Genomic DNA, 12,857 nt, shown 5'->3' on the forward strand with positions numbered 1-12,857 from the left:
GCTCCAGCGTATCCAAAACACAGCAGCTCGTCTTGTTTCTTGTGTTCCTCGTACTTCACACATTATCCCTGTTCTTCAAAAACTTCACTGGCTTCCTATCACTTCTCGCATTACTTACAAAATCGTCCTCCTTATACTTTCATGACTTATCATGGTTTCCCTCCTTCATATCTGTCTGAACTCCTTCCTCGATACACTCATCTCTGGTCTTTGTGATCTGCTTCTCAATCTCTCCTCTCTAGGTCTTACATTATTTTATATAAACAATACGGTCAACGTCCTTTCGTTTATGCAGCTGCATTTCTTATGTTCTAAAACGACTGAACATTTTATATTGACATTTCGGGAATTTCACCCAAACATGAGTTTATAAGTTAATATGGAAGGTTTGATGGACATTACAAAGCGCAACATATCCATCTCTAGAGATGCTCAAGGCGCATACAAAAAAAATATTCAACATACAATCATTAAAGAGTTGAAAAAGATGGCATGAGCAAAAGTTAATTAATGGTCTTAAAAAACTGGTAGATGTAAGAGGTGTAGCGCCACCTCTTGTCAGAGACAGTAAGGGGCACATTTATTCAGACACAAATGATGTATTATGTGTTAAATTTTATTGCTATTTTACCTGTTTATTAGATGTGAATTGTACTACATTGAATGAATGAAAATTAAATCATCTGTTTTGCCTGAGGTGGATTCAGTTCAAGATACTGAATTGAATTCGTTATATGAAAGATGCTCTGTTAAGATTTAAATTATTTACCAAAAACCTAATACCCACTAATACATTGTATAGATACGGATAGAGCAACGTCGATCTGGCGCTGCTCAGTGGCTGCCGGGCTCACGATCAATTGGGCAAAAAGAATTTCCGTTTCGGTTTAAAAAATTTGGAGTGGACTATTAGGCTATTATTATTATTATTATTATTATTATTAATAACTGTGAAGAAAAAATTATACATATATATATAATTATATATATATTGCTACTGTATTTTTTTCAAACGAAATATGGTCAAAACTTGAGCGTGGGCTGTCCCGTAATAATGTACATACTACGTTTAAAAATGGAAATAAATTGTTTGGGTTAAATGGAAGTAGCAACAGTGCCCTCAACTGCACTATGATTATAGTCAGGAAAGAAAGTTTTGCAGCGAAATGCAAAGAGTATTTGCCAGTTTTTTTAACACATAATACTAACGATAAAGTGGTATCATGATATGGAAAAGTATATATGTAAAACAAATCTGAAAAAAAAAGAAATTTATGAAAAAGTGGTTTGCTTTTACAAACTGTTTCTGATTTTTTCTTCTAAATTATTTTGCCAAGTAAATCTGTGATATTTTAAAAATGAACTGCAATTTGTAACTGATATCTATAAATGTAAGATATCATCATATTTTGAATGGCAAAGCATATCATTTTGAAATTCTGCATGTACATATTTCTTCTTGTATACATATATGTAAGCCTATATGAATGATATTATTCAATAAAGTAACCTGGTGGAAGGAAAACAAAATAATTATTGCCTCATCTGTATAACAAAAAGGCTTGTTCAGTTATGGCGCGGTGAGGCGCCGCAATATTTAAAGTCGCCATGTAAATGAACGGCAACTGCGGGCCCCATAGACTGTATTCACTGAGCAATTTGAAGAGCATTGCGTTGTTATATATACGTGTATTCGTGTATGACTTGGTGAACACTGTGGAATAGGAAACACACTTAAAATAAATGTTACGTCACGGCTTGACGCTCATGCGGGATCTTGATCCTTGCTAACTAATAAATAGTCTAGATATTTGATAATCTTACGAAATATTCGGCTAGCCTTAAGTAAACGTGTCAAAACTTAGATTTAAAACATATTATAACCCCCTTCTTTCTCTCTCTCTCTCTCTATCTCAATCCTTTATCTAGAACTTCCCCTCTCTTTCGTTCTCCGTCCCTCTATCTCGATTCCCCCCCTTTTTCTCCTTCCCTCACCTCTCCCCTATCTCTCACTTGCTATCTCTCTGAATCCCTCACATCTAACTCTTTCTCCGTCCCTCTCCTCCATCTCAATTTCTCTCTCTCTCTCTCTCTCTCTCTCTCTCTCTCACTCTCTCTCTTTTTCTCTATCGCTCACAGCAGGCGCGGATCCAGAAGGGCCGAGTGGGCCTTGCCCCCCCCCCCCCGCAAAAAAGAGAAGAAAGGAATAGAAGGGAAAGGGAAAAAGGAGAAAAAGGGAAAGAAAGAAGAGGAAGAAGAAAAGAAAAGGGGGAAGAAGGAGATCGGGGGGCCGAAAGGGTCTTGCCTCCCAAGTTGTTAACCCCCCCCCCCCCAATCAAAACAAAAATAAGAGAGAAGGAAGGAAAGGGAAAGAAAAAGAGGAAAAGAGGAGATACTGGCGTACTGATAGAGCGGGGGGGGGGGGGGCTTTGGAGAAATCAAATTCAAACGTGGTTTATTTCTAATTCCACAACGGTGGATTACAAATAATGCTGAAATGACATAATTTCCGAAATTTTTCCTCACTTTGTAGTAGATTATACGTTTGTATGTGTTTGTTGGAAAATGACAAATTTCTAAATTTACAGCCAGGCAAAAAATAAGATTCTTGATATTCCTACATGTCAAGGCCCGAGGTACGGCAAGGATCGAGAGCCTCGAGCTCACCCCCCCCCCCCCCATATGGAAACGTTGTATCATCCGCTCAATCTGGCTTGCTTGCATAGAACAAATAAGCATTTTTCCATGAAAAAGTGAAGTTTTCTAAAATGTGCGTTTCTTTCCAGCATTGGGGCGCCCGGAAGTCACTCGGGTAACAATTTATAAAGTATAATATAAAAAGACCATATGCACATTTTCTGTACTTTCGTCGGAAAAAATACAATATCCAGCACAATGTTGTCTTTTTTTGCGTTGAAGAATAACAAATAGCGAGTTTCAATCACACTTTTGCCGCTCTCGCAAGTTTTCACTCGTTTCACTGTGGTCAAGCGACTTTGGGGCAAGCGGTTAATGAAAATACTAATCGTTAGCTTTTTTCTGGTATTAAACTTGTTTTGATTGATTGTATAATTATGTCGGAATAAAGGAAACAAAACGGCTCGACCAATAACTTATCAGCGTCTGAATTGACCTTTTGACCTTGTATTCCCTGATGCAAGCGCACTAATGAGTCATCTTCGCTAAATCGGTGTCTTTTATCGTAAAATGCGACACTTTCACAATGTTTATACATCTTTTTTAATTATTAGTAAGATATAACATATTTTTTCTGATATCACTGAAGTTTTGGGTTTTATTTAATGAGAAATTTTTAAATAAGAGCCATTTTACTGTTTTAATTTACTGGATCGTACCATTAAAGTCGCAGGGTAGAAAGATGCATTTTCAACAGCGCCAAATTTAATTTACGTTCCGACATTCTGTTGAATGGGTTCGTGTTGTTAAGAATCCACTGCTTTCTGCTCCAACAAACGTTCACATGCGGAGTCGTTTATCAACTAAATTATTCAAATTTATGGATGCTTCCTTGCTTCTCAGGTGTTTGTGTTGCTGTTGAAGCATGTTATTCACCTGCTATCATTCTTTGTACTCTAATTGCCAAAACGCAAATTTCATTTTGGTTTTACAGTTTCATCGGAGTCGTTTATCAACTATATGTATTAAAAAGTTATGAATGCTTCCTCCCCAGGTGTTTGTGATGTTTAATACTTTGAGAGAGTACATACCATGACCCCATTTAACGCTAATAGTTTGTGATTCCATACTTAGTTCTGCTATGCGTCAAACAATTATATATGCTATAAATGTGGTATTCTATATTAACATTTCAAATTTGTGTAAAATATCAATATCTTATTTATGTTTAGCATTGATACAGCATGTTCGTTCCTGTTCACGCTGTTTCAATTATGTACTTTTACAAACAAAAGTCTCCACTTATAGTTTTGAATATGAAAATACCATCGCGTGAAAAGAAACTGTTAGGTATAATAGTTAACGATAAACTTTAGAAATACTTTTTTTATGCAAGAGGATTCATTATTGTCCCTTTGCAAAAGCACATATAAAAAAGTACGGTATAGGCTGAATTCAAGAGTGACAAATGATGCATGAAAATTAATGGTATATATTATACAAATATATAATAACACTCGATGATCTAGCTGAAACTATTCGCATCGAAGGAATATCAACTAATGATATTCCTGAGTGCGAATAGTTTTAGCTTAATCCGAGAATGAGTCAATTTATATTTTGTTATATCCCTTCCATCTGTATTATTCCTCGTACACTTCTGTAATAATATGAACCTTATACTCACATTCACATCTTACATTCAGATTGAAAATAAATAAAGAAGATTGCGCGGCTCAAATTAAATATTGAAGGATGTAAATATTGTTAAGCTGGCGCTATTGCATTAGTGTAGTGCAGTTATCGCACAACGTAAATTGTATATGGCTTGAGCGCCGTGACACCGCGGGAGTTGACCGTGCGGAGGCATTTGCAATCATGTACGCGCTCGCTGGAAAAACGCATAGTTCACTTTGTTTCCCTAGGGAAAAGGGGGACTATGCGTGACGTCACAAAAAAAGCATAGTACCTCTTTTCACTAGAAAATGAAGGTTTACAAATGATTATCTTATTGAACAACAGTAACTCTAGTAGATTAGCTAATCTCAGTAACAAACTTGTATGTTTTGTTTTTTACAGGCAAAGTCCAAAGCAAACAGAACATTGCTAGAAAATAACACTGTCTTTAATAAGAACGAACCCCATGAATTTGATAATTACAGGCACATTTACGTTAACCAATATCAACATTTTTAGAAAATGCATTCAAAAGATTATATTCCCTCTCCGTTACTACTAATATTCTTACAGAAACTCAATATGAGTTTATGAAACATCATTTCATTCGACTAATCATGCTTTGCTAGATTTACAAAATACATTTCTGTCAAGAATTTACACTAATACATTTTTTATCATCGTTTTCGTGGACCTCTCTAAAGCTTTTAACATAGTTGGTCATAGAACACACTTTTCAAAATTGAAACACTATGGCATTACGGGCATATCTTTAGGTTGTTTTGAAATTGATCTCGATATATAGTTTGGAACAAAGATTCTTCTGAATGTTGTTCGGTTACACATGGGATACCACAAGGCTCAATTCTTGATACTCTTTTGCTTTAATTTACATCAATGATCTTCCACATCCGGAGTGTTGGCTCAGTCAGTAGAGCGTCCGCCTAACAGATTATTATTATTAATATTATTATTATACTTCTTACAAATTTGATTGTATCATGTACAACGATGATACAACATTAATTTACATCCTATCTTAATTGGATGTAAAATATAATCTGTTTTTAGGGCGTTGAGTGTTACTCGATGAACGTTGTCTTCGAGGTGGATTCTCCTCCAGTCCTGGGCTACTTCGAGGCTCAGTGAACGCACGATGTGGAGTGCTCAACTGCTCATCGTGGTCAGTGGATGAGGCACCGTTATCACCTGGGTTGCTGTCAGCACCCCCGGGAACCTCAGTTGCAGAGTGGTCGGTAAAATCAGGTGTGATGTGCTGTCTGTTACGTCGTAGGTAATGTCCATCAGGGCTCTGAAGAATGTAGGAGCGCTGTCCCTCAGCCCTGGTATCGACTGTCGCAGGAGACCACCGTCTGGTCACAGGGTCGCGATATCTTACGTCTTGCCCAAGGTAAAGTTCTGGCAAGTCAGCTCTTCTGGCATGTTTGTCAAAATAGATTTTTTATTTTTTATTATTCTGTCTTTCCTGCAGCTGATTGTAGATGTCATCAGTATCTGGCTGTGTTCTCTGCATTTTGGCTGGGAGTGTAGTTCTCAACTAGCGATTCATGAGAACTTCAGCTGGACTTGGTAGTTTCTCTGATATGGGAGTTGTACGCCAAAGAAGTAGTGCTAGCTGAATGTCTGAAGTCTTCTTTATGATACCCTTAATGGTTCTGATTTGTCTCTCTACACATCCGTTGCCTTGTGGTCGTCTGGGGACGATGTGGCATGTTCAAACCCCCATGATTCTGCAAACGACTTGAACTGGTAACTGGCATACTGGGGTCCATTGTCGCTCACCACCTGTGCTGGTATGCCATGCTCTGCAAACATTTGTTGCATCATAGTGATTACAGCACTGCTTGTTGCTTGGTCTGGTAACTAGTGAACCACTGGGTACTAGTAGTAGTCCACCACAATTCCATTGTTTGCCTTTGAGTTCGAACATGTCTGTTGCCACCGTGCTCTAGGGCATTGTGGGAATGTCGTGTGGCTGGAGTGGTTCTGGCGTTTGTGCTGGTTGATGTTCCTGGCATCTCATACATGACTGCGCCAGTATGTCAATGTCCTTGTTCATGTTACTCCAAAACACCTTTCCTCTGGCCAGCAACTTTGTTTTCTGTTGGCCTAGGTGGCTGGTATGGAGCTTTTTCAAGATGTCTGGTTGCATCTGCTTGGGAATGACCACTCTATTTCCCTTGAGAATTATACAATCGCTTACTGTTAACTCATCTCGGTAACTCCAAAACTCTCTCAACTCTGGTTACACTTGCTTCACCGTATCAGGCCAGCCCATCACACTAAGGACTTTTAGATTTGCAAGTCGACAGCTTTGACTGCAACGTGTGACGTCATTTTAAGGCACTGCGCATGCGTTACGTCGTCTCAGTCGGCGATCGAGAATGCGTCAACCTTGATTTTCCTAAATCTAGTACATACATACATACACATTGATATTTATATAGCGCCTTTACATGCTCAAGGTACTAGTATGCCGCGTGCGCATAAAATATACTGTTCCTCAGGTAGACAAAGGAACATCCCTTCCCTGCTATTATGTAAACATAATGTAGAACAGGTGTCACAGGCATATTCACCTGTTCTACACATTTTTACATAATAGCAGTGAAGGGATGTTCTTTTGTTGAGGTTAGAATGAGGAACTGTATATGTTGTCCTCTTTCTTTGTCCGTGATGTTCATAGTGTTACTTCGTGCATGCATGTATATCGTCGAGTGCAATCTAAAAGATTTCTAATTGTAGTCAACATGGGCAGTTAAGTACGTTGACACGCATGATCAGTCGGCGTTCGTCGTGTTCTCGTCCACTCAATCTAAAAGTCCCTATTAACTTCCGTCAGTGCACTTCGGACTTTGTCTTGTTTTGTAGTGTTTCAGTTCATCTACTTTTTGTAAAGCGCTTTAGTAGAGACATTTGTACTATGCGCTATATAAAAATTAAATATTATTATTACTTTCCTTGACGAGAATTGCACTAGAACTACTCTCAGATCAAGTTCAACTGTTTCATTGTTGTGAGTGATTGGTTATCGTGAGGGACTGTCTGCGAGCAGGTTGTCTAGTCGTGGACGGTGTGTGATCTGGAAGTTGTATCCCTGTAGTCGAATCAACATCCTTTCTAGCCTTGGAGGAGCTGTGGCGAGAGGTTTGTCCATAATCATCAGAAGTGGCTTATGGTCTGTGATCACATGGAATAGCCTGCCATATAGATATGTGTGAAAACGTTTTACTCCGAACACAATAGCAAGTAGTTCTCATTTAATACATGAATAGCGCGTTTCAGTTGAAGATAGGGCTTTGCTTGCGTAAGCTACTGGGCGGAGTCTACCTTCCTGGTCATGCTGTAGGAGTGCAACTCTCTAACCCTTGAAGACGCACTGCATATACACTGGGGATGTTGTGTCGAAGAACTGGAGTAGCGACTTCTCTGAAACTTCTTGCTTGAGTTTCTCCATGGCTGCTTGATGATGTGGTTCCCAGATGAAATCAGCCACTTTCTTAAGGAGATCTCTCAGAACTGCAGTCTTTGTGCTGAAATCTGGGATGAAGTGAGACAGGTAATTAATGAAACCTTGGGAAATGCTGCAACTCAGTCTTGGTACTCGGAGTCGGCATTCCTGTTAGGTCAGCTACCTTCTGGGGATCGGGCTGGATACCATCCTTTGAGTACCGATTACCAAAGAAGTTGATACTCGTTTGCCTGATATGGCACTTGTTTCAGTTCAATGAGAGACCTCTCTTTGCTGCTACATGCATGAAGTAGAGAAGATTGCGGTCATGCATTTCTGTTGTGTGCACAAAGATTACAATATCTACTGGTCAGTCAAGTTAGATGAGGCCAGCCAAAGACTTCCCATATTCCAGACACCTTTTTGGAAGATATGTCTTCTGTCGCCTACCATTTGGACTCAGTGTAAGTCAGGACATTTTCCAGTTGGAGATGGACAGAGTTCTAGAAGGCTGTAAAGGGGCAGAATGCATAGCAGGTTCAGGAGTGTATTGGTGTATCTAAAACATCATGCTTATGCTGTGCATGCTAGTAATCAAGTGCAACTTACCACTCTCACATGTACAGTACATAAGGCAGTGTATATGGGTTGAGTGTGTGCATGGCTAATTACTCATTCAATAAATCACACAATCTGTTTGCCAAGAGCACTGTGTTGAAGAGTGCCTTCTGTATAGTTGCTTCATAATGAATATACGTGGCTGTTTAATAATAAGCACATAAGTTATGTTCAATTAGGAGTGCTGTATAACTTCAGCTCATAACATCACAACCACTCTTACTTATATACCTTTACAAGGGCATGTAACCATTTTAGAGGAGGTTTGAGTTATAGGTATAGCCACGAATATGAGATTTTTCCTGGGCAAAGATGCTACCATTGTTGAAAAAATAAAGCAAGGCAACATAAAAACAAGTTTTCTGGCAATGAAGAAAAGCAAGTGCAAGATGAAGAAAATAATTTATATTATTATTACTTTTGTATTACAATATTGTAAGCATCATCATCATCATCATCACCATCATCATCATCATTTAATTTATACATGCCATCTACAGAACTGATCATGAATCGAGGATTAACAAAATGTTATTGACACGATAGGTTGAGCGAAAACACAAATGGAGACAAAGACAAATAAATTGAATTCTCACGAGGGATAACCAAAACCAGTCTAGCTGTTTAATGGCTATCCTGATAAATGGGATTTGTGTGTCTTTTTATTCCATAAAATATATTTAGTAATAGTGGTAAGATGATAATATGATAAGGCACACGACGGCTTTTTTTTAGATGGCAAAATGAATATTTCAAATTATGAGAAACGAAATCGAAAGCATTCAAAGTAAATCTTATTTTTATTTTCGCGATTAAAACGATGTTCATCTCAAAATTCATTTCCCAAATAGTCCTATATTTGATTTGCACATTTAAAAGAAAGGGCATTTAGTGTAGATCATGGCATATTGTTGGTCAGAATATAGTTTTAAAATGTGTCGAAAACCCATGTAAAACGAAGGCTTAGGCCTATTATGTATAGCTCGGTTGATCATTAACAATGGGGGATTTAATTGAAGTATCGACCAATCTGCGCGTGCGGCGGTGCTTACGCAATTTGTATTGTGAGTGTATTGAAAAGGAAAGACGTGAAGCTTATGCAAAATAAGACAGCAATTTCCCTCAAAAATAACAGACCTTATTTTTCGTATTGATGAACAAAACTTATATTTTTAGAAAGGAAAAAGGCTGATCTTCAATTTTTACTATTTACTAAAAATCACGAAAAAACTGAATGAGGCACAATAAGCAATGAAAGTAGAAAGCCCCGCCAATTTTTTCATTTCATTTCATTACCGAATCGCTCCGTCACAGGGGAAACAATCGTCGTACGCGGGCTTGCTTTCAAAGTTAATATATTTTTTTTTTGGTACCAATTTGTAACATGATATTATATTTTTAATGAATTCTATCCAGTTAATTGACAAATCATTGCTGTATCAATCGTAACTGATAAACTTTTTCCCCTCTTCCGTTATCTACTCTGTATCTAGCACTCTGTATCCCCCCTCTCTCTCTCTCTCTCTCCCTCTCTCCCCCTCCCCCCTCTCTCTCTCTCTCTCCTATGCTCTCTCTTTATTTTCTCTTTCTCATTGTCCCCCTTCTCTCCTATTGTATCCGTCACTCTGTATTTGTCTCTATTGTAACGATTTGAAATAGCTTGCCCCGTTTACAAACCGATCAGCACATGATCCGTATTAAACCCATGAATATTAAATGTATATCTATATTTTGCATTTATAAATCTTAACGCATTCTCTGCCAAATTAAAGTAAATTTTCAATGTATCACTGTATTTTACTGGTCTTTTTAATCTGTTAAAATCACACAAATATTCACTTTTATAATCTACTCAGTAGATTATAAAAGTGAATATTTGTCGGCAGTGCTATTTAACTATTTTAAAAGCCGGTCTGCATGGTTACAAACAAACACAACCCGTTAGAAATAAGTGGATATCGGTGTGGAAATATTATTGCATGTTCACGTTTATATAAATCTTCATAATTTATATTTTTACGATAAAATTAAACAAATTTGTAATTTATATCATGTAATGTTTGATTTCACATGTATTTATCGTATTGTAATGTTTTTATCAATTTATAAAAAGTCACACAATTCAGCCTTCGGGCTGCGAGATGATTTTTAATTAAACAAACCCTTTATATTATCTATGGAAATAGGGACATCCGACATCCTGTTGATAATTAATCCAAGCCTCATTTCATTAAAGATATTTAAAAAAAACTATTACAAAAAATAAATAACTGAATAACGTTCAAAGGAAGAAAACAAAACTCACGAAATGCAGTTATAACATACAGTAAAAGATAGAATAGAGTTAAATTCTGGTCAATACTCTAATAATCTAATAAACCATCTGGAAGCAATATGTTTATTAAATACAAATAAAGTTGTTTGTACTGTGTCGATTTTTGGAATAACCAAATTAATGATGATAAACGGCACATGCACTGCCCACCATGGAAATGGAAAATTCGGGACACACGTTACATAAATGTAAGGTCCAAACATTTTCATATTGCTCCGGTTGTCTCATTTTCGCTCGCTGGAACATTGCCAGCACAAACCACTGACCTCTACCTCCTGGACGGATCATCGCCCATTCCCATTCACTATACGTTACGTACTAAAAGGCTGTATTGTCTGACCGTTCATGAATATTCATGTTTTTGCTTTCCTCGGCAAAATGTTTGCTTTTACTAAATGGAAACATTACGGTGGGGGGTTGGATACAATGGACATAATGAACCAAGCAGAAGTGATCTATGATAATTCATGATTCTCATCCTTCGTGTGCTTGATCTATAATTCTTACAATCGCATGGCAAATTAAGACCAAAGTTCGACCTGTTTCACATCTGTTTCACATCTGCTTGCAACCTATTTTGATCAAATTACGGTGGGTGAACTTTCAAAAGTCAATGAGACATGAGGGTTCCAATGAAAGAGCTAGTGATAACGTACGTCGGGATGGATGTGCTTTTCGTTAAAACAAAAAAAAATGAATTTTTAACGTTTTTTTTTTGTAAACGTCCATATGCTAACATGTTAGGCTGATGACTCTGACGATAAGGGGCGTTGTCAAATGAGACTAAACGAAGCAATATGTTAGTCCGATAAATAAATGTCCATAAAATTGAATTTGCAAAGCAATCCATTGCATGTTTTTTTAAATTTCATTGTCATATTACTTTCTTTCTTTCAAACAAACATTTTGTTTTAATGAGAAAAATCACAAATTATTGTTCGCCTTGACAAGACTCCATTTTGTTTTTAACCTAAATTGAAACGCGAATTAATAAACGCAATAGACTACCGTATATTTTTCTTTGCTTTGTCATTTATTATTTATCATGGATGTAGCTACGTTAAAAAAAATATCAGTACATTTATAGTTACAAGATAATCATGTGTATAATGGTATTACAGAGATAACAATCGTAATTTTGTATAAAATCATATTAAATATTTTCGACGACGCTTCAGTACAACCACACAGATTAAAGGTAATACAAAGTTTTGGGAAATTTTGAAAATTGGGTGGATAGTGAATCTTTACAATTTTGATATATTTGGATGCCCCTGGGGATGAATTATAAGCACTAAAAAATTAGCCCCTAAAACACTTCTGTTTTCGAGAAAAATTGAATATAAAAATTTACCGGTGCTCCCGGTAAATTTTGATGAATTTCAAATAGCGCCTATGGCCGTACAATGGTAGCTGCGACCATGAAAATCTCAGAATATGTAGTAGTGATATATAATTTCCAAACGGAAATAGCTAATCGGTCGATTTTAGTCAAGAAACATTGTTCCATAGCTAAATTAATATCTTGACCTTGAGAGGGAGCTATACAACATAAAGAGTTTATTATTTAATATTTCATAACTTTAGACTCAATTTCAACCGCGACAACGATCAATGAATATTGTAGGAACGCATATGCTTCCAATATGTTAATTTGAACCAAATTCATGACCCCATACCAAAACTTTGTAGTACCTTTAATGGTGTATTACCTACAATTTGTATTAGAGCGTAGTAAAGAAGAAATGAGAGAAATAGATGCCAATTGGAATGTGTATATACATATAAATGTTTGGGAGTTATAATTGATAACAGTCTTGACTTTAAAAAACATACCGAAAGTATTGCTTTAACTGTAAAACAGAAATTAGGAACTATTCGTCGATGTAAACATTATTTTGATAAAGCACAATTGAACAAACTGTACTGGGCTTTTGTAGTGCCCCATTTAATGTACTGTTGTACCGTTTGGTCTGGGAGATCTGAAGCAAACCATAGTAAACTGGAAAGATTACATAAGAGGGCAGCATATATGATATCTCGTTTTTCCTGGGAAACCCCATCTGAACAAGTGTTTGAAATTCTATCCTGGCCGAAAGTAGATCATCTGTTTTTTAG

Source organism: Strongylocentrotus purpuratus, unplaced genomic scaffold, assembly GCF_000002235.5.
Source record: "Strongylocentrotus purpuratus isolate Spur 01 unplaced genomic scaffold, Spur_5.0 spur5_scaffold_20, whole genome shotgun sequence".
Lineage (NCBI taxonomy): Eukaryota > Metazoa > Echinodermata > Echinoidea > Camarodonta > Strongylocentrotidae > Strongylocentrotus > Strongylocentrotus purpuratus.